Raw genomic sequence first — 27,760 nt, 5'->3', positions numbered from 1 at the left:
CGAATCGATGGAGCCCCAGATAATATACACAACTTGTATGTAAAATAGCGTCTAGTTTGATTTCTTTAAACTACGTAGAACACGTGTCTTTCAGATTAATCAATAAAAAGTTTTATGCCGGTAATAGTTCTAAAACGTATCGTATAACCGCGAGGCTTTTTCTTTTAATTACGCTCCTCCTGCACTGAAACTTGTTCATCACGCTGAAAAACAGAATCAGATTAAATAGAAGTTTATGAGTTGTTTAAGCAAACTTTACAGCTTGAAACGTGGAAGAAATGGAAGCGTAATGATTATGATTAAAACAGATGAGCGCTATTACCCGGAACAAAGAATGAAACTAAAAAAACGGATTACAAAGTATACAATTACGACGTTGCACCTAATTGCTTCATAAAAATTGTGCCATTACGGTTGTTATTGCTGACAAATCGTATAAAATACAATGTAGTGGAGCACCAATAAATTGCTCGATTTCTGTCATTTGTAACTTTTTATGAAAACGGGGAGGAAGATTTAAACGCAACAGTTTGATCGAGTTTGCTGGGTTTTTCGGGGTTGTATGATTGATCTCTTGCTTGTCGATCTAAATGATCTTGCAGCGAGGAAAAGCAATCTCTTGTACACCTGCACTGTGATTCCTCTCGATTTATTGAATGCCAACGCGATGCAAAATTATTTATTAACTTGGGGATTAGTGCGGTGGTGAAACCGTGCCGTCATTTTTAAGACAAATGTTGGGATTTTTTGCTGGGGCAATAACCGGGCATCGTTTATCAAAATCATGTAAAAACTCACACGAGAGAGAACATTTTCGTTTCTTTGTAGTTATTTTGTAATTAATCTCCGGGTTATGAGTTTATAAATGAATGTCATAAAAGCGATGTTAAATATTCTCGCCCTGGTTAAGTTATTTACAATTTTATAATTATAGGTCATGCCGAACAGGAAGGCGCCCATAAATACGCACCAATGTAAACTTCTTAATAAAAAATCGCCGTACGACAATAAAAAAATGTTTATGGGACTTAAGACCCACATCAGGAATATTTACGACGAGGCTTGGAATCGGAATCGGCAAAGAATCTTCATATTTCTTGACAAATGATCAAAAAATTCAGATTGCAAGTTTCCAGACTTGATGAAGCACGTTTATGTCATTAGTGAGAAACTTGGGTGCGAATTAAACTTAGCATATGCGTAGCTATGCGAGAAAATCATCCTGGCATTACCTGACTGAACCTTTTCAAATGAAATGATATTCTCAAGGTATCGTCAGGTTCCCAGATACTGAATCCAACTCAAATCTGCATTTTCAGATAAATTCGCCAAAAAACGGAAGAGATATAGAGAGTTTTAAGCTCGCTGAGAATGTGGGAGCGAATTTATAACGTTCATCGTTAACGTTTCTGACATTTTTCCACCTAAGGCAAAATGTGAAAATCCTTGCCGTAAAGAACTTAAACCGTCAAAGTTTTAAATTCAAAGCTAATTAATACTTAAAAGCGTTTTAAAGAATTCAGTTCGTCAAGCGAAAAATGCTGGAGTCGGACCGGATTATTCCTTAATTCTAAAATTGGAGCTTAAATAAATATTAAAGTATGTAATATTTTGTTCAAAGCAAACAGGTAAAATGATCCCAATTTGAATGTGAAATGGTCCGAGACTTTTAATTAAACCTGAAAAAATATTCAGAATATCGGAGAAACCACGAAAACGACTGTCTGACATAAAAAGTCCGCATCGATTTGAATAAATCTGTAATACTTGGTAAAATTCATCGTTAAGATTGGATCTCCAATATTAATATTGAATCAATTTCTCTGACTGGAATAAATTTACTTTTGTGCGGTATTGAAGGAAATTGTAGCAAATTTGGCAAAAATATTTTTTTGAATTATCTAATGTTTGGCAATTAAAAGCCAAAGCCAAATATTTTATTTTCAGGCCAAAATTACGTTAATTACAATTACTATTTTATGAGCAGGGACCAATAATCTAGTATTAATAGTTACGTTCCACTAATTAGATCCAGAAAATTAAACATTTAATTTCAATTAAAACGAACAATTACAACACAGTTAGGTGTTTGTGCGCATTTAATAATATAATGAAATTAATTTAAAACACATTTCGAACATAAAATGTTTATATTTATACGTACGAAAGTACACTGGACGTTTTTTTGTAAAATAATTTTGTTTAATATTAGTATTAAAAATGCAAAACTATAATAGAGTGCACTTTTTATGACGATATGCTTTTAAATGACTTCATTTTCATAAAAATTTGTACGCTTTTTATTTCTCATAAGCCATATTACTAAATTACAGTGGTCAGAATATTCATTTTATTATCTCAAGTATTTATTAAAATCGAGTTGCAAATTTATGCAGAAAATGGACCGAGTCAATCAAAGTAAGTTCCAACTTTTTTCTTAAAAAATTCACCCAACAAAAATTTTGATAAACTGAAATTTGAAATTCAAATCGCGCAAAGCTCTCAAATGTTCAATTATTGTAACTGACGAAATTAGCATATTAGCAATTTCCAAATTCCATCAAATGGCAAAAAAGTATAACATAATATTGCATAATAAGACCACGTGAAGCTATTAAACTCACGAGCAGTGTGTGGAGCTTAATAATCTATTCACATGCATATTGTTCGCAAAGAAAAGTTAATTAACTGGCGCCCTTTTTATCGAACGCTCTATTCCGTAATTATGTAATTTGAATTTGAAAAGATTATTTTCTACAGCACTTATAAGGCAAATGATGCATCTTTCGTGCGATTTCTGCGTGAGCTTGCTTCCAACACGCAACTTTTTCGATTTATGGTGTCACTAGTTTTACACAAAGAATTCGAATAAATTCAGAGCTCGCACTATTCAAGGCAGAAATTTGGTGGTGCTTTTTGAGGCATTAAATATTCTGTTATCCTTTCGGATATCCGGTTTGCTCCAACTTCAAAGAAATTAGTTCTCTTAAACTTAGAAGACTATTTTATTTTTTTAAATTGTCAGACTTTGGCTGCGTAAAAGGGTAATTACACATGCAATCTGCGGTAAAAACCGTATTAAGCTTCTCGCTGCACTAAAGGATTCCCTGGCGATAAATCAATTTGATTTACGGATAGATTACTTTAAACCCTCACTAGCTTCCTTGACACATAATCAGAGCAGGTTTATTGCACAATGCTAAATTAGTTCATTATAGAATTTAATGCTGCCATTCGCTAGTTTCGTTCCAATAAAAATTTAATAACAGAGACAAAATCCCCACCGTTAGGTAATTTCAGATTTTTCAGTAAAGCACTTCAAGTGTTTGTCTCTTGTGGGTCCAATATACGATTTAATATTGTAAATGCAATAAACATTATTGGAAATACTTTTGGGACTTAATGGCCACTTTCTTCAACCAATCTTCATTATAGTACAGGACTGTGTTATGATTAGTTATGAAGCATACAGTAATTAATATCAATGGTCTGTAACAAATAATTTTATTTTCTCTTACTTATTGATTATTATGCGTTTGAATCGAAATTTAATAACAATTTTCTTTGTAATAGATTTTTTATAATAAATTAATAAAATTAATTAATAGTTATTTATTTAATGAGTTTGAGTGTAAATCGGACGCTTTATTTCACGAGTGGATTTTTAAACCGCGAGTGAAAACGAGTGGTTTATCATCCACGAGGTGAAATAAATGAACCGATTTACACAAAAACGAGTTGAATACAACATTTTATTCTTCGAAATAGACTCAGCAAGGCTTAAAATTGCTTTAAATTTGTTAAAAATAATCTGACGTTTCGTAATGAGAAATGCCAAACAGTTGTCAAAACTTCCTTACACAGGAGAAAAACCGAAATTTTGACAGTGTCGAAGAATAAAACAAATTAATACACATTAATTAACGGTAATAGTGTGGAGTTTTTTCTTTTTCATATTTTTCATAAAACTTTCGACCAATAAAAATCTGCTTATATTTTCGGTAAAGAAATCTAAGAAAGTTATAAAATGAATGACAATCCAATAAAATATTTCGAATGATTTCCTGGTAGTTTTTAGCTTTTTTATCTTCCCATCAACTGAAATCGTTTTTATATGAACGATTCAAATGAATTAAAGTAACGTAAATGCAATAACGAAACACAAGAAACATTGAATTTTTAGAAATTAGAAAAATCATTAAAAAATTTATGGTAGCAGGAAACTGAAAGCGGATATACAGGGTGATCCAGCCCGCTACCGTCCTCTGTGGATCAATTATTTTTAAATTGGACTTTGGATTTTTTGTAAATGTTACTTATACTCTAGAACGCATTTTAGAAAAATATTTTTTATTGTACATACAAGGTGTCTTACGTAATTTTATGAGGCATACGCCTTTAAAACACAATCAACAATACATATTCCAGTACAAATTTAAAAAAGCTGGATGGTCTTTTAGCAGTTTATGACCATTAATGTAATAGTAATTATTTTGACAACTGTCATGGGTTTCCAAAAATTAAATAATTAAATATGCAATTTTTGTATCTAGTGTTTTGTGACTTTTGTATATTTGGGTGTGTACATTAGGCGCAGGACTCGTAAAGTTATGTGAAACAGCTTGTATAGTACAGTATCCGAACTAGGGTCGTCCTGGCACATCTGCTTACCGGTTGAGGGGCTGGTCTATTGAAGCGTCATTTTCACTTTGTTCGACAGTACCTATTCGTAATGTTATATTTTTAAATAATTTTTAAAACTAAGGTGTAGTACTGATATTTTTTGGTTGTTAGTGTATTTATCAGTAATCTCTGAACCGATTTGAAAAAAAAAAATTAAGAACATGTAAGAAGCTAAAAGGGTACTTGGGTATCTTAATGTGCATAAAAAAATAATATCAAGTCATTAATTAAAAATATTTTCCTGAATTTATTAATAACTGAGCTACAGAAGACGCAAGCTGGGTTGGATCACTCTGTAGATTCAACACGTTTAAATCTTCATATTCATACTAATTTTATTAAGAGTGTTAGGAGTGTAATTAGCACATTCTAAAAGAGTAATTGCTTTTGTTTTATTTACTAATTCGGTTAGTGTTGAGTAGGATGTCTTTTGTGTCTAATGTTTTAGAGTCATGTGTGTCGACGTTAGAACTTTATTGCCAATAAAAGTTTTCCCAGAATTGCAACTCTAGAAATTATTAATGACTTTATTATGCTCTGATTCATGTCGTGCGAGCAAAGTATAGAAAAATGTTTGCCAACTGAAAAAATTGCTACAAGTTTACAAATTATCATCGAGGGCTGTAGTAATTTCGCTCCAAAACTGTATTAAAATTTGCACTTAAAAAAAGTGATTTATTTTATACGTTCACAAGTTGAAAATAGCTCTAAGGGTAAAATAAGTTTGTTTTAATGTTTATAAAATGTCCTGAAAACGTATTCTGGACACGTGTGTTATAAGTGAAACTTTCAAAGTGGATTTTACTTTCACATATCGGAAGAAAAACACTGAAAAGCGAATGGGTCGAAACAACAAATTTATAACTTGGTGAAGTTTAATTTTCCCGTTAATTATTTCTTGTTGGGGTTTGGTGAACCGTCGAAACCTAAACCTATACCAACTATGGTCCCAGGAGGCCGTCCGACGTATCGTTTGATAAATTTGATTAGTTATTTAATAGAAAAAACTTTTGTTGTTCGAGCGTCGAATTTTCTCTCGCTTCTCACTAGAGAATGAGGCTTGCAATAGACGAAATTTATAGTCGTAATAATCCAAAATTGAAAAAAGAGGGATCACCACCAAGACGTATTCACCATAAATTTGACGAGAAATCTCATTACGTATTGTGAGATTGTCACAATTATTGTAGCAATTGTTGGAGCTGCTTTAATTTATTCCGTTGGAGATTCTTCATCCGAGTGAAAAAATCGCGAGAACCGGCTCAAGTGACGTAATTAAGAAACACTGCTATACTTACAATTACGGCGAAGTAACTTTTTATTGCTTGCAAGTCGGTTAAATTTAAATTTCTCAGAGTATCCTGAAAAAGTGTGTTCATAATCATAATTCAGTTGCTTTATTACATGTGGCTGAACAATTAAATTACAAACATTCTGGGTATTGTTCTGCGAAATGAGTTGAGATTAAAATAAAGCAGGAAACTTAGATAACTTATTGCCCCATACTTAGATACCTCTCTGCCAATCCTGCGGATTATGAGAAAAGTGTATTAGTTGGACAAATGGAAATGACGAGGTATGTGACAACTGAATTTTAATTAACGTTCCTTCCATCCTTCCGATGCTTCCTTTTAATTGGATTATCTCTGAATGAGTTATGGGGAAAATAATAGAATTCCCACATTTTTGCTACTCTTTCTGAATAAGCGAGAAGCGGTAAATAATATCACGTCGGAATATTTCACTCCACGAGAAAACATTTTTAATGGAGTTAAACATTGAATTTTCAGTTTGGAGTACTTGACTGAAACTGTTAATATTCCCTTTGCCAACACTTTACCCCAACTAAACGAAAACAAAGCAAACGTATAAATTTTTTACTTCGACTTAACTTGGCCATTGTTCGAAAAACACACATCTGCAGGATGGTTTTGTTCAAACGATGCCATTGAGCTCCTCATTTGTCTCTCAATTCCCTCGCATACTGAAACCGATTTTAAAATGAAACATTTTTGCTGAGATTTAGGCTACAATCAGATTAGAACCAAGGTCCTATCTTGCGGTTTGCACACCACTAACAAGCCAAAGTAGTCTGACCTCCGCATTACCATGTTGGAACTACTTCGGGATTAAGTTTTAACGCCACACACAAGTCCCTAATTACCACAAATTCACACGAAGATAACTTTATCACACCGTAAAATTACGACGAGACTTATTAGCGCAAAATGATTTTATTTTCCACGAATTTATACTTACAAAACAGGGTCCAACTCCAACTTACCTGCAACAATACAAATTAGTTTTTTTAGAGTTTGAGTAAATTTGTGGTGCTCTATTTGGTTAAAAATTCTCTAATTTTTTGGTGATAAAGTGCCATCAACAGTGATCTTTGCTTTTACTTACTCATTACTAATATCTTAAGAAACTTTTCTTACAAGCAATTTTTAAGGGCTTTTTCTAAAAATAAATAAATTTGTTTTGCTAAAAATCTGAATATTTGACGCTCTTTTTATTTTTCCTTTTAATTAGTTATGTGAAAGTTTTAATCTTCTAGGATTTTTAGTTTTTGTGTAATAAATTAAAAAAACTGTGTTTTCGTCAAATAAAAATCAAATTATTTCATAAACTAAGCAGAATCGACAATTTTATTTGAATCTAAGACTAAATCTCGTACTGTAAGAAAGACGGGTCCTAAAACCGGTTCACTGGTGTCTCATTTGTTCCAGGAATGAGTTATTGACCAATTATGGTGTACAGAGTGTATTAGAAATACGTCTCTTAATTTTAACAGATAACAGAACTCAACAGATAAAACATCTTTTCTATTTGTAATTTTTTTATAAAAAATTTGCAAATATGGAAAATGATAACATACTGAAACGTTCATCCACCTATGGCTGCAAAAATAAAAAAGCCGAACTATTTTCGTTGTGATAGAAACGGACAATTTAAACAATTTAAAACAACAATAAAAATTGTTGCAATGAATACAAACTAATTATTAAACACTGACCGGGTTGTTTGCACAAAAAAGGAGGGAAACAGTGAAAATTATAAGAATTTGCAAGGCTTTATATAGAGAAGTTGTTTTATTTGATGAGTTTTATTATAAATTAACAAACGTATTTCTGATGCACCTTGTAAGGTCTTTAAAACACGCGGTATTTTTTGAGCATGACGGCCTAGCCGGAGTGCTCGAAATAGAACAAATGTTTTAAAGAGTATTTATATTCACGAATACATTACGTTATTTTTTGTTATTAGTACACTTTGAAACTATAAATACTGATTATTAATAAATTATTAAATTTGATTTTTTGGGCCGTTAAAAAAATAAATTTTGCCTTGTATTTAAAGCTTTTAACTGTTCCCAAAACCGTTCTAAAAATATTTAGCTCTATCCATATATTTAGCAACCCTGTATAAGTGTGCCACTAGGGTTGGTAAATAGACTAGTGCGAATTATAATCAATATCTATGGTTGCATGAAATTAGATCTTTGGCCCCAAAACGTGCAAGAGAGGGATAAATGATAAAGTGACACTGATAAGCTGTGGCCAATCATAAATTGCATTCAACGTATAATGAAAATTGACCCCAGTTTAAATCGATTGCTAGGCACAATTTGTTTCACATTTTTTTTTAATTTAACAATGGGGTTTAATGGGATTTTCAAGCCAAATTTCGCCATAAATCCGTTCATAATAATTATGACATCGTACAGCAGCAGTCTAGAGTTGCATGAGCATTTTATGACAAATACCATAAACACAATAAATAAAGTTTTATATTTGAATAAATAAATTTACAACGTGGTCATAAATCACGTCAAAAATATTAAACTGAAATTAAAAAGCGCGCCTGCAATCGATTGGCACTAAATCGTGCAAATTACTGCACCAGTTATTTTGCATTAAAGTCTTACAACAGGAAACCTCTATGAAGTCATGATTGTTCATACGTACAGACCTGTTGCTTGTTTTGCATTGGATTTATTTGTTATTTTGTCGTCACAACCGCTCAATAAACCAGGTCACATCTGGCTTGCAAAATAATTACAATTGCCACAAATTTTTATCTTAAAATAAGATTATTCAAGCCAGTTCTGTTATTTAATTAATTAAGCAGATGTTAAAATCGTGGATTAAAGCTCCAGCGTCTTAATTAAGTACCCCTTAGAATGCTACACGTACCGTAATAAAACTGTTACAACCCTACCGAGCAAATTGAGAAAGTGTTTGTACAAAGTGAAAAATCTTCCATAAAGTTGTAAACATTTTGCCCAAATGATTTCGGCTGAAAAAGCTTCACAAAATAATAATTCTCATTTGACAAAGAAATAAGCGCCTTATTTCTTTAAAAATAATGACTTAAAAGAGAGTAAACGTCGGAAAAAACGTTTCATTTTTTATAACTTGTATTTTACGCAGTCTTTTCGATAGAATTGCAAAAAACAAAATTAAATTTATAAATCAAGCTGTAATAGAACCGGCACTGGTTCCGCGAATTAATGGATTTTTAAACCCTAGTTTTAATTAAGTCCACCCTTTCATTTAGGATCAAAATTGCAAAAAACCCAAGTGTATATCCACCTAAGTTAATAAAACTTCAATAAAGCCGTATTAATACATCACAAATGTTCGAAGAAGCTCGCTGTGAGGCAAAAGAAAGCTAAAAAAAGTATTAAAAGCCGTGTTTAACAAACCGAAAAGAAAACATTACAGCTTGCAAAGTTGCGGAGTTTAGTATTTACTCAAATATTGCATTGAGAGATAGAAAGTTTTGTTTGAGAAAATATGCAGTTTTTCATGTTTTGGATTAATTAAACGGCGAAGAAAAACAATAACACGCTCGGAAGCGTTAAAATTAGACTCCGGTGAGTTTGGCGATAAAAGCTTAATGATTTTGCTTGCGCCTATAAATTATTTCAAGTGCCGGCTGAACACAACTGAGAAAACAATATAAAAAGAAAATCCAGCCATAAATTCAAAATTAGCGATCTGCATTTGCAAACCCATTTATAATATCGGCAGATAAGGGCTTTAAGCTCTCGATTATCCCGAGTTAATTGAAAAATTCGCGCGCCGTTCCTGACCAAAACTATAACACGTTATAAATCCAAGACAAATGCTCATGAAACTTTCACGACGTTACCTGTTAAGTTATGGGCAGGAGGATGATTTATTCGAGGACGAAACTATACGGACAGCTTGAATCCTTTATGTAATAGGGACGAAACCATAAGCGCCTCCAGCAAATTGTGAAATATTATCATAATTCCAAAATTAAATTATTGCCGGCGGAAAATGAGACACAACACAATAGAGCCATTTTTCAGGATGATGTAATTCCAAATTAAATCGTCTTTACTACGAGAACGATACGATCGTTACTAGACTTCGATCTTATTATTTATAATAAATGCATTACGTTAACGAGCCATAAAAGCCAAATTGGCCCATTTTACCCCAATTCTGCACTTCTTTTCCAAGAGCCATGAGGCTTAGGAGCGCTTTCGCACGTAATATGCATTTTATGTTGCACAGTTTATGAACTCGTAAATCGGAAAGAGGAAAACGCCCATTAGGTGTTTATACATTTATTTTAACAACAATTATTATTACAAACGCTGTTTAAAGTAATTCTATTTTTATGACCAGCTTCAAGCCTTAATTATTATTTGACACATGAAATCGTTCGTACCTCAAAAAGCACAACAAATATTGAACAGAAATGTGGGTTTATTGTCTCGTAAAAGTGTACAGGGTGGTCCAGTTCAGTTATTTATGGCACCGGTTTATAGAAAGCTCTGTTAAAATTTAATTCGTTGTTAAAGTTAAAAATGCGAATGAACCAATAATTTTGGTTACATTTGGTCACGTGATCCGTTAGTCACGCATTTAATTGCGGATTGAATTAATGACGCTTCTATAAATTGCCCTCTAATATTTTGTAATCATTATTTATACTCTAATTATACAGAGTGTTCTAAAAAAGTGATGGCAAGATTAAGTTTAAAATAAGTTTGCAGGATATTTTAATTTCAATCAAATTTTAATTCAATAGTAACTAAATTTGTCAATGCATTTTAAATAGGAACTTAATGTCAAATTAGTCTCTGTAAAGTAATCCGGCCCTTAATTCCCTGTTATAACAAACAAACACAGCAATTCTTATATCATTTTATTTATAATTCCATTTACAATTAATAAATTGTTTAAGTAGTTAAATTGTCACAGTATTTCGTATCTGTTTAACTTTTATAAATTGTTGAATTTCATAAAAGCGAACTCACAAAAAAGTTCTTTTTTAATTATTGGAAATAAAAAATTATAAATTTAAGCTGCTTCTTTGCTTTAAGATTTTCGAACTCAATTGCATCATAATTAATTATTACAATGTGTTCAAAAATGATTGTCCGTCAAGTCGACTATGAAATTTGAACATAATGTGCCGCTTAATTTAAATTGTGAATGTCGTCAAAGTGACAGAACCGTCAAAATAATGCGAAAAGAGTTCAAATTCAAAAACGAAAGAAAAAAACAACAACAAATATCACGGAAAGATAAAGTTCAAATCAAGCCAAACCCTACCCTTGAAACAATTTTGCCGAAAAATGTAAGAAAAGTGAAAAAAAACTAATTAAAAAATTTGACAAAGATGACAGTACTCAGCAACTACAATAGTTATTGAGACAAAGCGGCACATTGAATTTGAATTCCATAGTCGACTTGATGAACAACCATTTTTAAACACATTGTATTTGCTAGGATTTTTTTATTTCCGAAATAATTTATGCAACAATTTTTTTTACTTCAAGAAAATATATCAAACAGCACTCCCAGCGTATAGTAAAAATTAAATGAATCTTTATGTTTATTAATTTGATGATAATTTAAACTAAATGGAAAGGAATCCGTGTTTTTTCGCCTTCGTTATTCGGCACATTTTAGTCGCAAATTAACACTTATTTTGCATCAGCCAAATAATAAATTAAATTTGCAAATAAACTAACAAATTTTTTTAGTGACTTTTTACTAAAGCCCCAATAATTTTCAACAAGAAATCCTTAAACATTTGAAAAGACGATAAATAAAATGTGAAACATGATTTATCATCTCTAATGATTTATGGCAGGGGTTGGTTGTGGTCAAGAGGTAGGATTGTAATAGATAGAAAAAAATTTTTTTCTCTTCCGCATCGAATGGTGTAAAAATAAAGGGTATCCAAATAAAATGACCAAAATAAAAATCTCCAAAATTTAAAAAGTTCGGAAGTAAATAGTGGAACTGTAGTAATCCTGATCAACTAAATTTAATTACTAAGTCTGATAGATCTTGTTCAACACGTACGTAGTCAAAATGTTACCAAAACAGCACTGTCTGTATTTTTTATTTATTTTTAAAACAAAAGGTGTAAAATCGATTTCTGGTTTCTGTTTTTTTAACAGTAATCCCTGAACCAATTTGGAAAACATTTTAGAAACATGTAAGAAACGGGAAAGGTATAATTATGAGCACAAAAAAATAATAGCATGCCAATTAAAAAATATTACAACGTCGTACTCTTTTTAGGATACTCTGTATAATAAAAATTGTTTTCCTGAAATGCGTCCTAGTGTATAAATATCGTGTACAGGATATCAAAAATCCAACTGGAATAACATTGTTTATCTTGATGCAAAATGCAAATTGAAGCAAAAATTAAATTAGAAAGTTTTCAAGTAAACAAAATTAGAGATTGGATTTAGATACTAAAGAGTTTGCACTATTCCACAAGTTGTACTCAGACTACAATATAATTAACACATTCCGACAATTAAGTCTCATTAAAGTCAAAACATGAAAAAGAAATTTACATGAGAAGTTACTTTGTTTAGTTGTAGCTTCAACAAAATGTCTTTTAGAGTGGATTGATGTTACTTAGTAAAAGCCATTAGACCTGCAATAATCAATCGATGCACGTATTCTGGTTCATTTGAAAGAGATCACGTTCTTGTTTTACCGCAGCACTTTGTGGCATTTATAGGGCAACATGTTTTTAGTTCACTGTCGCAAAAACTAATAAATTTGAACAGGCGTAATTAACGTTGCAAATAATTTTGTTGCTCACCAAATAAAATTTACATTCAAACGCATACCCACTTTCAGGAAATGGAAAAATATTGTTTTCATTGACTGCAAATGTTTAATCAATGATTAAAAATAAACAGTTCACTTTGGAAAATAGAGACCGTTACCCAAATGGGTCATTTCGCGGAACGTTGTTCTTTTAAATCTATATTTTGCATGTGGAGTGTTATTTGCCACGTCTTTGACAGTGTGCGTGATCGAATTTATGATTCGGAAGCATTCACGGCCCAAAAAATGGTGGTGACAATACACAAAATGTGTATTCGGTTTGATATATTGATTTTGACGATTCTTTGTAAAATGACATGAAAAAATCGTGGGTGGGACTGTTAACTTTTTTCTTGTTTTGTTAATATATTCGGTACAGAGCCTGTAACAACTCTGGCGGGTGTGACAAGATTTCAATTTGTTGTGTCTATACACATTGTTCGCACGACAACGGTCCTAAGACATAGTTCCAGTGTTGCACAGTTGTATTCAAGATGAAATTTCAATTTGCCTGGATTGAATTCCAAGACCAATAAAAATCTAAGAATAATTATATATAAACATGAATGTTATTGTTGCTTGCGATTTCGGAATGAAATAATATTTATGGAAGCAAATGAACTTCCACTTTTGTACCTTTACCTTTCATCAACAGCTTTGCATAAATTTTAGATTTTATAAGTAATTGTATTCCAAATGTGGAATTCATTTCAAATGAAATCAAATTCATAATTTTCGAATACTAAATTTTCTAGTCATAAATAAGCTGTCTCGTGTACAAATGGTTTCACTTATCATTTGTCATAAAACGCATTTTAAATTATTCATTGCTTCAAAACGAAATCCCAAATACAGGTTGTTCCAGTGAGTTGAAAAAGTCTATTATGATCGAAAATACTTAATAAATACTTTTTAACAATGTCTTTCGGGACTTTCCAAATTTTTAGTTACCAAAAATTATAAAACTGGTGGTTTTATAGTTTTATTTAAATTGGGAATGTGCGTAATGGCTATTGTCCCTACACAACACTCGTAATATCTGACATTCTTATAACTCTCACTGCGATCGTGCCATTTTGTGGTTAGATAAACAATTTCATAAGCTTCAAATTTTTTTTTTAAGTTAATCAGCTTTTAACAATATTCGAATTTTTTTTTATTTTTAATTGCAATGCTCTAAATAATTGGCACAAATTAAAGTTTAAACTTAAAACTGGGAGTTTTAGTTTATATGTAATATATGTTTTTTGAGCTAGATCGAAATTATCAGTAATAAAAGCTAGGTACAAAAATGCAATAAAATTTAAAGTATTTCATTTAAAATAACATAAGATTGTAATGTAGCTCATTTTTGGAACATTCTGTATATTTAAAAATAATTTTAAATGTTGCATGGGATGCAGGGGATTAGAAGGAATCTACGCTTTTGTAAAAAAATACATTTATCAATTGTCACCAGTTTTTCTATCAGCTCTAGTTATTGAGATAGAATTACTCTTATTTGCATTTTATTTAGAAGAATGCCCACGGCTTTTTTCATCATTTACTTATTCTATGTTGTCTCAGATTTTTTTGTTGTTGTTTAGTAACTCTTGTTCGCTGATTTCAAAATTTCCAACAAATTTTTTCTATCAGCTCTAGGTTTCAAGGTATAGGTAACTCATATTATTATTTATTTAGAAAAATGCTCACGGCTTAATTAGTCATTTAATTCTATGTCGCCTCAGATTTTATTTCTGTTGTTTAGTAGCTCTTGTACGCTGATTTCAAAACTGCCAACAATTTTTTTCTGTCAGCTCTAGTTTTTATGATATAGAATCATTTATTTAGAAAAATGCCCACGGCTTTTTTTAGTCTAAATGACTAAGTATATTTCTCTAATTTTTGCTGTTGTTGAGTAAATCTTGAATGCTGATTTCAGAACTGTCAACAGATTTTTTCTATCAGCTCTACTTTTCAAGATATAAGTAACTTATATTATCATTTATTTATAAAAATGCCCACGGCTTTTTTCATCATTTACTTATTCTATGTTGCCGCTGATTTTTTTACGGTTGTTCATTAACTCTTGTACGCTGATTTCAAAACTGCCAATAGATTTTATTCTATCAGTTCGTGTTTTCAAGATATAACTAACTCATATTATCATTTATTTAGAAAAATGCCCACCGCTTTTTTCGTCATTTACTTATTCTATGTTGCCTCAGATTTTTTGTACTGTTGTTCAATAACTCTTGTACTCTGAATTTAAAACTACCAACAGATTTTTTTCTGTCAGTTCTAGTTTTCAAGGTATAGGTAACTCATATTATTATTTATTTAGAAAAATGCCCACGACTTTTTTTAGTCATTTACTTCTATGTTGGCTCAGATTTTTTTGCTGTTGTTTAGTAGCTCTTGTACGCTGGTTTGAAAACTGCTAACAGTTTTTTTCTATCAGCTCTAGTGATATAGATAACTCGTATTTTCATTTATTTAGAAAAATGCCCATGGCCCTTTTAGTCATTTACTTCTATGTTGCCTCAGATTTTTTTGCTGCTGTTTAGTAGCTCTTGTACGCTGATTTCAAAACTGCCAACAATTTTTTTTTATCAGCTCTGGTAACATAGGTAACTCATATTATCATTTATTTAGAAAAATGCCCACCGCTTTTTCGTCATTTACTTATTATATGTTGCCTCCGATTTTTTTACTGTTGTTCAGTAACTCATGTACTCTGAATTTAAAACTACCAACAGATTTTTTTCTATCAGCTCTAGTTTTTAAGGTATAGGTAACTCATATTATTATTTATTTAGAAAAATGCCCACGACTTTTTAGTCATTTACTTCTATGTTGCCTCAGATATTTTTGCTGTTGTTTAGTAGCTCTTGTACGCTGATTTCAAAACTGCTAACAGTTTTTTTCTATCAGCTCTAGTGATATAGATAACTCGTATTTTCATTTATTTAGAAAAATGCCCATGGCCCTTTTAGTCATTTACTTCTATGTTGCCTCAGATTTTTTTTACTGTTGTTTAGTAGCTCTTGTACGCTGATTTCAAAACTGCCAACAGATTTTTTTCTGTCAGTTCTAGTTTTCAAGGTATAGGTAACTCATATTATTATTTATTTAGAAAAATGCCCACGACTTTTTTTAGTCATTTACTTCTATGTTGGCTCAGATTTTTTTGCTGTTGTTTAGTAGCTCTTGTACGCTGATTTCAAAACTGCTAACAGTTTTTTTCTATCAGCTCTAGTGATATAGATAACTCGTATTTTCATTTATTTAGAAAAATGCCCATGGCCCTTTTAGTCATTTACTTCTATGTTGCCTCAGATTTTTTTGCTGCTGTTTAGTACCTCTTGTACGCTGATTTCAAAACTGCCAACAATTTTTTTTTATCAGCTCTGGTAACATAGGTAACTCATATTATCATTTATTTAGAAAAATGCCCACCGCTTTTTCGTCATTTACTTATTATATGTTGCCTCCGATTTTTTTACTGTTGTTCAGTAACTCTTGTACTCTGATTTTAAAACTACCAACAGATTTTTTTCTATCAGCTCTAGTTTTTAAAGTATAGATAACTCATATTATTATTTATTTAGAAAAATGCCCTTTTAGTCATTTACTTCTATGTTGCCTCAGATTTTTTTGCTGTTGTTCAGTAACTCTTGTACGCTTATTTCAAAGCTGCCAACAGATTTTTTTCCATCAGCTCTAGTTTTTGATATATAAGTAAATCATTTTAACACTTTTCGCAAACTTTTAAGATAGAAACTAGAGCTGTTGGCCAATTTTGGAAATCTACACACCAACTGTTAAATTTTGCGGCAACACCCAAGAAATATTTGTAAACCAGTGTTATTTATTTTCAACTCGCTAAAACACCCTGTCTTCAATGCGTTTGTTATTTATTTCATTCATGTTGCAGATAGCCCAAGCTTCCTCAACAACGCCTGATTACAATATCAAATTTCGCTTTCAGAATTACCTTTCTTTTTATTTAAAGAGATTGCAGTCAGATTACATGCACCAGCGAGAAACCTGCAAATCTGATTCAGGATTGCTGGAGGGAATGTCAAGTCCTTGAAGTAAATTCCCCGTTCAGTAAAAATCTTATTAGACTTTTTCTGAAAACAGGACAGACATCAGTTGGAGCTTCTGTAATTAGCAAATTACAGAACCCGAGATAATTTATAACAATTAGTCCACATTGTAAGAATCACAAATTGCCAGGATTTGCACTAAGTGCATTTTGGGTTAGTCCAGGCATTGATTGATTGCGGATTGAATTTTAAGGAGAAATTTTTACGTCCAAAGGGTTATTTTACGCAATACATTTGGCAGGAAGCCAACCGTTATGGACATTATGCGCCAAATGTCGATGCACAGACGCACATTTTTTTCTTGTCCTATTTTATTCTGCGGCAGACCGATCCATATCTGTAGTTCACTGGAACACTGAATCCCTGAGGACTTATCACTTCCTCAACTCCTGGGGCTTGCGTTTGAGATAATTCGCAAATAAAAGCATATTTGATATTCTGCGTGTCCCTGAATGTGACAGAAAACCTACCGGGATTCAAAACCGAGTTAAATAAATTCCGTGTTTGTGCACTTGTGTATCGAAATCTGCCTTGCATGAAACAATAATTTGTGTTTCGAGTCGCTGGAGCTTTCAGAAATTTTAGAATAAGTGTTGAGCAAACATCTGTTTTGGTATTCATTCCTACATGATTTATGGCTTTTACTTTTCGTTGAGTGTACGCACTTGAAAGAGGTGCCCCGATTCAACAGTTTCTTTTGTCGAAATGAATTACTCTTCGTCCACTTTTGAGAAAAATCGATGCTGGGATCAAATTATTTTAGAGGATAGCTTTGCAACAACAACTTTCGAAGTAACTCTGTTAAAATACCTGGAACAAGTTACTGCTGCATTGAAGGGGAAAAAGTGGTTGTTGTTATTCCGCGCCACGAGGAAAACGTATTGAACGTCAACTTGAAATTATTCAAGTGTTGAAGTTGCGCTGCAATGCATTTGCTTTTCCCTATTTGCAAACACTTTGTCATTTTGTCCGATCCGCATAAATAAACAAGTCACGTATTTTGGGGAATTACATTTTGGAAACAATTAACTCTTTTGTATTCGCGTCCTTTAGAAAATGCATATCAGTAAATGACGAGTGTCAGACCGAAAAGCTAGCTAAATCCTTCCTCCATTAATATTGTTATAAGAAAGAGAACGGGAATTAATGTCACTTGCCTCGAGGCTTGTAATACTTTATAAGAAATGATAGCTAAAATGTTAGCTTTGTCACAGTTAATATTTCAGGTGAGTCTCACCAGTCAGAAATGTTGTAATCTGCAATAATTAATTCCCTACTTTCAAAGAATTTCAACTCAAATAGAATTAGTCACAGGATTGTTTATAAATTAACGAATAAATGTTTCGACAAAGCATAAGTCTTCAAATTTGAATATAAATCTCCCAAAAATATTTAAGCAATGTGGTGGAGCATTTAATGAAAATTAAATACTCTTACTGCACTCTGCTGAAATAGGAACTAGTTTTGTTGCTCTGTGAGGCAAAAACTTATTAGAGTCACAGAGCGAAGCAAAACAAGACAGTTTTTCCTCTACCCTTTGAATAAAAGTTTGCGACTAACAAGCTATTATTTCTAAATGTGTCATTGCTATTTAAGTCTGTTGGGAGATTTATTCTTACGACTGAATTCTGGAAAACAATACTGTAACAAAGTTTTGAAAAAGAACATTTATTTACAAGAGAATTTGGCGAAAGTAGAAGAAGTGTTTATAAAAGAATTTTGAATACACTCTACCAAATAAGAAGAATCTAGAGAAGAGTAAGAATCTAAAATAGATTTACAAAATAATCTAAAAAAGAGGAAAAGCATCTTAAAAAAATCTAGAGAAGAGTACAGGAACAATGGTAAAGAATAATTTAGAAAAATTCTAATGAAAACTCTATAATAATGTCTTGAAAAAGAGAAGATTAAAATAAAAAAAAGTGTTTACAACATAATTTTGAGCTGAGTTTACTAAATAATTTTTAGAAAAATCTAGAGACGAATTTATAAAAGGATCCTAAAATGAATTTATAAAATAATCCAAAAAGTCCAGCTTCCAAACCTAGTACAGAGAATTTAGTGTACTAGTGAAGTACTAGTGTAGTGTAGTGTAAAATCTAAAAGAGAATTTGAAGAATGTAGATGTGTTTATAAAAAGATTTTTAGTATAGTCTAGAAAGAAACATCAGGAGATAAATTTATTTAAGAATATAAAGGTTCATTTATAAAAAAATCTAAAAAATAATCCAAATTATTTACAGAGGGCTTTAGAAAAGAATAATATAAAGAAAAATCCAGAAAAGAGTACAAAGACAATGTTAAATAATAACCCAGAACAATTCTAAACAAAATTATAACAGAGTTTTGATAAAGTGCAGTAATGAATTTAAAAAAAAATGTCTTTAGAAGAAGTCTAGAAGATAACTGTAAAGAAACATCAAGAGAAGAATTTATAATCTAAAGTTGGATTCATAAAATAATTTAAAGAGTTCAGATTTAAGGTCTATAGACGACTTTAGAAAACAATTTTAAAAAATCTAGAGAAAGGTACAGAAACAATGCTTAGCAATAATCTAAAAACATTTAAAACTCAAAACAGAGTTTAGAAGATAATTGTAAAGATCATCTGTGAAAGAATTTATAAAAGGATCTAAAGATAGATTTACGAAATAATCTAAAGTGCAGATTTTAAGAAAAATCTAGAGAAGATCTAGAAAAATTCAAAACTAATCTATGAAGACATCGTAAAAAGACGTAAAATGAGATCTAAAAGAGAATTTGAAAAGCATAGCAAAAGTGTTCAGATTTCAGATCTAGAACTGGCATTAGACGAGAATCATAAAATAAAAAAATCTAGAGAAGAATTATGAAAAGATGCAGCTGCCAGAATTTATAAAGGAAACCAAAGATGGATTTATAAAAAATCTAGGATGAGTTTTTAAGTATTAATTCAAAGAAGCGTCAAGATTTCAGATCTAGAATTGGCTTAAAAAAAAATCATAAAAACATTTTTTTAAAAATCTAAAGATTTTAGAAACAACATAAATAATGTGGAAAAACTTTAAACAAAACTAGTTTTTATTGAAAAAACGTAAAACGAAATCTAAAAAAGTATGTGAAGAATGTAGAAGAAAAACAATTATACGATCTGTTTAGATTTTATATTTAGAAATGGTATTAAAAAACAATCAAAGGAATCTGGAAAAATTCTGAACGAAACTAGAGAGGAATTTTGAAAAGACGTAAAGACGAATCTAATAAACGAATTTAAAGAATGTAAAAGTGTTTATAAAAGAATTATCAGTTTCTATAGTCTAATAAGGAGCATCTGGAGAAAAGTCACTGAAATTGCTGGTTCTACTAATCTAAAGATGGGTCTATAAAGTAATCCAAAAACACTGATTACTTGCATAAAAAAGCAATGTATTAATGTAACAACTATAGAGAAATTACAGACTGTAAAAATCTACGAATATTTTACGAGCTTTTTTATCCGCAGAGAAGACAAAGGAGCTTTTGTCGTCTTTTGCCCATTTTTGCTAACAAGAGTGCGTTTGAATATCCACTAAATTTATATCGAACACTTACGAAATCTGCCATAAATATCTGATTGGAGAGCTTTTGTAACAAATCCAATTAACTATTACACAAAGAACGACACAAATAATAATAATAAGCTTATTGTTATTTCTTGAGAGATATTTTAATTGGAGAGCTGTTATAGAATAAGCCGGTTAACAAATCATCTGTCTCCCCATAATTCCCGTTAGAAATAAATCGATAGTAATTTTATATAAACAAAACACATTTATCATTTTTTTAAAAACTATTGTCGCTTCTAGGAACTATTTAGATGTTATCGCTTAGTCATAAACGTCGATAGGAGCGACATTTGCTCCAAATGTTCATCCTTACACTGAAACAAATCACTTGAAACTAGAGCAGCGATTATAACAATTCGGAGGATTATCCTTTTTCCCTGAGGACATCCGGAGCAGATTTGCATTTCTCGAGGCAAGCAAATGTCGTTACGCGACGAATGTCCAGCTTACTGTGCAATTGTCTTTATGATATTTGGTATAAGAGGTAAATCGTTTTATAGCATTCGTCTTATTATGGCATGATGATCAGATAAGTCAGGAGAGAAGGGTTCAGTCATCGACTTGACATTTTCCATCTTAAGTTAAGATAAGGGTAAAATACAACGGCCAATGCAGGCGGACGTTATAGAAGGAGTCTTTTATGACTCTGAGATAGTTGCATGTCTTGGAGATTCCCAAGAGTATGAATTGTTATGTGCGCTGCAAGTAAAGAGGGCAGATAAAGCGGCGCAATTTTTAGAAATTTAATTACATTAGTGATAGATAACGCTAATATATTATTTGGACAGAACCCTTTTGCTTCGTTTATTAGTTATTGATTTCTGCTAGAACCCTGCTTTGCATATTTATAGGCTAGTCGCAAAACTGATTTTTATTTAATACCCGGCAATCCATTAAATAATTTGTCTTTTGTGTATACAGTGTTAACAAGTTTTTGTCGGAAAAAACGTTCACACAATCCCTAATTGACAAGGAAAATATTGATAATCTATATTTGATTGTCACCTTGGAACATCAAAGAGTTTCACAAATTATATCGTTTCAACTCGTCTATTAATAAATAATTCGTGTGTCCATTCAAAATCACACAGGACGATGTGTAGTCTAGACCCGGAATAAGTTGGCACAAGTTCTTGTTATTGACATTTTGCTAATTTTCTTTCTGGGTTTAATCAAGAGTGAACTGAACGATAAGTCATGAATGCGAAACGAATTGCTTTAGCAGAATGGAAAAATTGTAAGAATAAAGTAGTCGGGATGATATACGATGTGATGGCTACCTGCACGTAGACACAATGCATTAGCATGCAAAATGTGCATTAAGAAAAATTGCTTTCATAAAAAATATAAAAATAAAACGTACGGGCGCAAAAATTAATGAAGTGTTTAACTTTTTCCACCTAAAAGATCAAAAGAGGAGATTATAGGTGCCACTCACTCTTTGGAATATCATTCTCGATATCGTCTCTTCGACATTAATAATGCCTTTAATGTAGATGTGACTCGGGAAGTTTCTCTATGAACAGAGGATCATTTTATAAAATAAGCTTCATTAGCGACTTAATGACCTAATCTTCCTTGGAGTTACTTACAAGTGAGAATTAAAGCAGTCCTTTAATTATTTGTTCATCGTATTACATTTTTCAATTACAACACCAAAATGACTTGTTTTTAACCAAACCAAATATTTTATTTTTTATTTTCAATACCTTGCGGAATAAGAGTTTAGTTAAACGTCAGCCTTATAGTAAAGCTACGGAAGACTATAACTTAGGATACAAAATCGCACCCGAAGATATAGTACAGCTGTGTAAAAATGAGGGCGCTGCGAGCCTTTACCGTCTCGTTGCCAAATCGTTTTAAATTAATTTAAATCCAACCAATTTACTAATGACTTTAAAAAAATGCAGAAATGTTGACCTTTGCACTCTTAATAGACTGAAAAAATCTGACGACTAAAATCTTCATAAGCAACATGAGAAAAAATTATTTATAATTTACAATTTGCTACTTCGTTCTGTGTTTTTCAAGACGCTGCGAATACGGTTAAAGATACAAGAAAAATGTAAGAAAAAAAATTGTAGACACTTAAATTTCCTTTAAAAGAGTTCGCGAGACCATACCTCTATCGTTAACAGTTTGACCCCGAAACGTTAAAAGACGCTAATTAACAGATTCGTTTCATTTTGCTGGTGGTCAAGTAACGGAAAGTGAATTTATACCTAAACTGAAGAAGGTAAATATATAGTGTTGCAAACTTTTTTATAGGAAATTCAATTCTCTACAACTTTGTTCCTTACACTTGTTTTGTATCATTAACTGTATTCCCAGCGTTTTGATAAAAATGCGCGAGACGCAAAAAATTATCGCTTAGATTTACCATTTAAGGTTCTACCTTGCATTTTTGTAAATGCTGCGAATGCGGTTTAAGATACAAAAAAATTTAACAAACAAAATTGTAGAGAATTTAATTTTCTACAAAAAGCTCTGTATATTTGTCTTCAATAGTTTAAATGTAAATTAACTTTCCAATACTTAACCACCAAAATGAGTCGTTTGAGCGTCTTTGAACGACTTTGGGACCTAAATGATTGATATAGGCATATGATCTTGCAAATTTGATCGCTACAACTTTTTTCCTAACATTTTTCTAGCATCTGTAACCGTATTCGCAGCGTTTTGAAAAATATGAGTCAGAGTAAAAATTAGTAGAAGTTTGTTTTTTTTTAATATAGTTTACGATAATTTTTTTGTATTATCTTGATGTCTTTTTATTGAGAATTTAATACTGTATTTGCCTGTATATTTTGTTTGTCTTATGTTAGCCGTTACACAAATACAACCATTTTTCTATATTCTTTGCACTGAAAACTCACACGGTAATGCCCTCTGGTGGCATTAACGCAACTATCAATTACGGGAACGTTTTATTTGTGCGTCGTTTCATATCCTAATCTTTAGACATCCGTAGTTTTACCAACAATGTAATCGAAGCGAACTGAGATAGAAGTTCGACCAAACTAAATGTTTTATTTTTTATTTTCAATACGATGCGAAATAAACAACTTAATTAAGCGTCAACTTTTCAGTAAATCCTTCGAACCGTCCGCTCTTAATTACCCCCAAGTGCCTAAATAATAGGCATTTAGATTACCATCAAGTTTCTCATATCTCGTTTAGTGGCGCCACAAATTTTAAGTAAACACTTTTATATTTAAACGAGGTTTAATGGCAACTATCAGCTTGTCATTTTAAAATTCTGTCTTGAAATATTAAAACGCGCAAGGGGTTAAGAATTTCCCTTTACTGCTTTGAAAATATGCCGTAAAAATTTTACGATAAAAGTGTCGTAAGTGGTTGGAAATGCCAAATGCATTTAATATTCTATCCAGGGTTGCAATAAATATTTTTCCAGCGACATGAAACGCAAAAAATATTTTCCCGTTGTGTCCAATGTTGCTTCTAATCTAAATTTAATTTGAGGAATTTTCCTTTGAACTAAATTTGCAACCGTTCATTGAAAAAGCTACCTTTTTATTTTTTAATGAGATTCATTAAAAATTAAAGCGACTTTTTCTATTGATTTTATCGAGCTTGTGGAAAATGAATCAAGTGCTTCAAGTCGCAATTAAATTTTTCAAGTTTCGTTTCAGTTTGCCTAAAATGACAAAAGTTTCGTGCAAGTATCGTCGAAATTTACTTTTCCGGAGTTTGCTTAAAAGCTTGTTTCCGGTGCAAAATCAACAAAAGCTCTGGAAAGTTGGCGAGTACTTACCGATAGTTCACTAGTGTTAAGACGTTAGCTCCAAGTCGGGCAGATGGACGCACAAGTAGCACAGCAGGAACACAAATGAAGGTGTGCGCCGTTTCCTGCGGGTCGAGCTTTATACCTCGCGCTTGGCCTGCGCTCTCCTGAAAGCTCGCAGGACTGAATACTAGGACACTGGCGAAATTCGCAGCGTGTATTGTTTATGTGGATATCTGTTTGACACGTTTGAATATTATATTTGCGTTTTATTGATCTCCTTTAATACGTTTTCGAGATAAACACAAAGGAAATTCGCACAAATTTTACGCTCCAAATAGGGATTCGCTCGCGCAAGGGTGGGTTTGTGTTACGCTACGCACTCTGCTGTATGCAGTAATAACCCACAATTTCAAGCAAAGTGGACGAAAAACGAGACGAAGAATTTTTAACTCGTTATTTTATACACAAGAATTCCAACAGATATTTTCGCACAAAAGCCTACAAACAGCAGTTTTCCTTTATTAAAATTTCTTTCAACTCGTTTATATCAAAGCAAACATCCTCTGAAATTAATAAGAATGATTAATGAAAAATAAAAAATCCACGCTAGAAATTCAAAATACACGGAAAAATGCTGTACTAATATAACCATGCTTCTTAGTTTCAAAGATAAAATTACAAATTGTTTATTTGTTTTGTTATTATTTATTATTATTTATACCAACTGGAAGAACAACTCGTAGCAAAAATATAAAAAAGATAAAAATAAAAATAAAATATAAAATATAAATCAGTCGAAGTGACTGAACGCATACACAGAGAAAAGCATTACTTTAGTTTAAGTATTATTTGAATCAAATTTATTTAAAATAATTAAATGTTTTTATATTAAACTGGTATGTTTGGTTGAAATAATTCATTTATTTCTTGATATTTAAACAGTATTTTGAAGCAAAGAAACAGCTTTTGATTTCCAATTAAAGAAGTATTTGTTTAAATATTGAACAACACATGCGCAGTCAGATTTTTTTCGATATGAAAGTGTACATTATTGATTTTTTGTTACATAATTTTTTTAAACAGCGTATTTTGTTCAACATGAAAAAAAATTTTTAAAGAAGCAGTCAATATAATTGAAATCGTCAATAATAATTTATTGTGGATATAAAAAATATGAATATTGAATTATATTATTGTACCAATAATAAGCACAAAAATCATATATTTGTTATTATTTTTTAGTCACTTTCCAAAAAAATTCTCGAACGAATTAAATTAATTTTTTAAATGTTACATTTTGACACCATATAATGATATTTCTGACGTCATTTGTTTTTGAGTAATGACGTAATTTTAATTTTTTCTTAAGACAAGTGAGATTTAGAGTAGAGTTTTAGATAGTACACATTTTTATCTTTCTGTTAAGTATTTAAAATCTCAAAAAAATATAGCAAAGAAATCATAAAAATGATGAGAATAAAATTTAAAAAAATTAATATTTTTGAGAGTATTACACAAAAAGATTTATCTTTCCGTTTTTGCTTTATTTTATAAGAGGTGATTGTTTTTTGTTTATTTGTTGTGTTTGGGTGTCAAATTAAATGTTGTCATGCTAGTTATAAAAAAATAGAAAAAAATTGCCGGGTAAGTCAAGAACAAAAAGATAAAGTCCATTATGTTTAATTGTCAATATTTTTTTATTTTACTAAATTATTGGTTTTTATTTTTAATTTCTTTGATTTTATTTCTTTTTTTTTGTTATCAGATGTGTAAAATGATGTCACAATTCAATAACGTATAACAGCACGAATGTAACTATAATGTTAAAATGTAGCATTAAAAATAAAGTTTACGTGTTCCAAGAAATTTTTGAAAAATGTCTAATAACAAAAGTATTAATTTTTTTTCGTATACCTATTAAAAGAAAATGTTTATTTAAATAAAAACTAAAGTTTTATTTAACTATAAAATTTTTTTTATTTTAAACAATACATAAAAATAAAACTGAAAAAGTAAATAAAACTTCCTTGTCCATTTAGAAAAAAAACAACAAATTTCGTTGATCTAAATAACTTTTGTATGAAACAAAACATTTCGTCTCTGTGTATGTGGGTATACCTATAATATTCAACACATAGCACACAATGTAAATATAGGAAATATAGATAATTCAAGGGATGATGTAGAAATTACACAAACAATTATTATTAATGTTTCTTATTTTATTATTGTTTATTTGGCTTATTTTCACAAAATCTTTTGATATAAGTAACAAATATGCACTTTTAACAAGCGCCATTTCGCATCTTTTGCACGTCTGAAAATAAAATTTGCAAATTGTATTGTTACCAATTTTCGTAAGAAACACTTACTGCGCCCACACGAAATATCACACATTATTTCACTCTCATTATAATACGTGGAGCCATCTGATGCACACACCGGTTTATAGTCATTGGAGACAATACACTGTCTTATACAAGCTCGAAAGTTTGGAGGAAGAGTTGTTTTTGTTGTTTCTGGATGCGTAGTAGTTGATGAACATGGTCCATTGTTACGTATTTCAGCAGCTGAAAGTTTTTTTTTAGTAATTTACTCACACTAAAATTGCAAACTTGCTAATTCCACACTGTTGGGCACATTTTAATCTACTTTCGTTATCATAAGTCACATTATTAGTTGCATAAACAGGGCTGTACTCGGTTGTTTTGGGACACCGTTTAAAACACGGACCGTTTAAAGAACCGAAAGTTCCAGTTGCACGTCTTGGAGGTTTACAAACCCCATCGTGTGATTTATCAACCACTAAAACCAATTTTAAAATTATAATTATGAAAATTGTGTTTTACTCACTTTTGCCACATTTTTTGGCACAAAATAGTTTACTTTCGTTGTCATAGTTCATACCATCCGTGCCACAAACAGGATTATAAGTGCTTATAGAGGGGCATTGTTTAACACATCTGTTATATAGACGACTTGGGGTTGTTGAAGGGGTTGAAATAGGAGTGGTTGTTGGAGGTTTTAAAGTGGTAGAAAAATAAGGATCTACGTCTTCCCAGTTCCAGCCGTTGGAGGCAAAACTTTCTCTAACAAAAGTGACTTTAATTTATTATTAATTAAGTGATGAAACGGCTAATTCAAAGGAACTTACGTGCAAAAAATATCAACGATTTTGCCTCCATAATGAAGCGTTCGCTTTATAGAAGCCCACCTTCACTTTTAAAATCTGCTTGAGAATGCCATCGAGATATTGGAAAACGTTTAGTCGCTGTTAACGTTGTTATTTAGTTATCAGTTATATTAAATATCAATTATGAAAGAGTCTCCAACACTTTGCATAATTTATTTATAACTATTATAACAAAGTTGAAAAATTCTTGAACCGAAATATGCCATCAAAGTTTGCGATTCTATCGAATTCTTTTTCTTTTATTTTCGAAACTTTGGCCAAACATTGCATACTTCAACTACGAATAACTAAGTGTTAGGATGTGAAACGACGTACAAATATATTGTTCTTGTTTTCGA

The 27,760-nt window shown here is 31.3% G+C and overlaps 1 protein-coding gene across 2 annotated transcripts in view; it reads right to left on the bottom strand.

Annotated features, from left to right (window-relative positions):
* The window catches only part of Scp2 (Sarcoplasmic calcium-binding protein 2), a 47,306-nt gene extending 22,893 nt beyond the window's left edge, over positions 1-24,413 (bottom strand). Inside the window, exon 1 of one of the 2 annotated variants that reach the window (XM_008203117.3) lies at positions 24,257-24,413. The gene's annotated coding sequence lies outside the window, so the exon portion shown is untranslated. The remainder of the gene's footprint in view (positions 1-24,256) is intronic. The other variant, XM_008203115.3, reaches the window with a different exon arrangement.
* Positions 24,414-27,760: the final 3,347 nt, after the last annotated feature.

This window comes from Tribolium castaneum, chromosome 4 (assembly GCF_031307605.1).
Source record: "Tribolium castaneum strain GA2 chromosome 4, icTriCast1.1, whole genome shotgun sequence".
In the NCBI taxonomy this organism is placed as follows: Eukaryota; Metazoa; Arthropoda; class Insecta; order Coleoptera; family Tenebrionidae; genus Tribolium; species Tribolium castaneum.
Note: the sequence above shows the minus strand (reverse complement) of the source record. Positions and strands in the feature narration are given on the sequence as shown.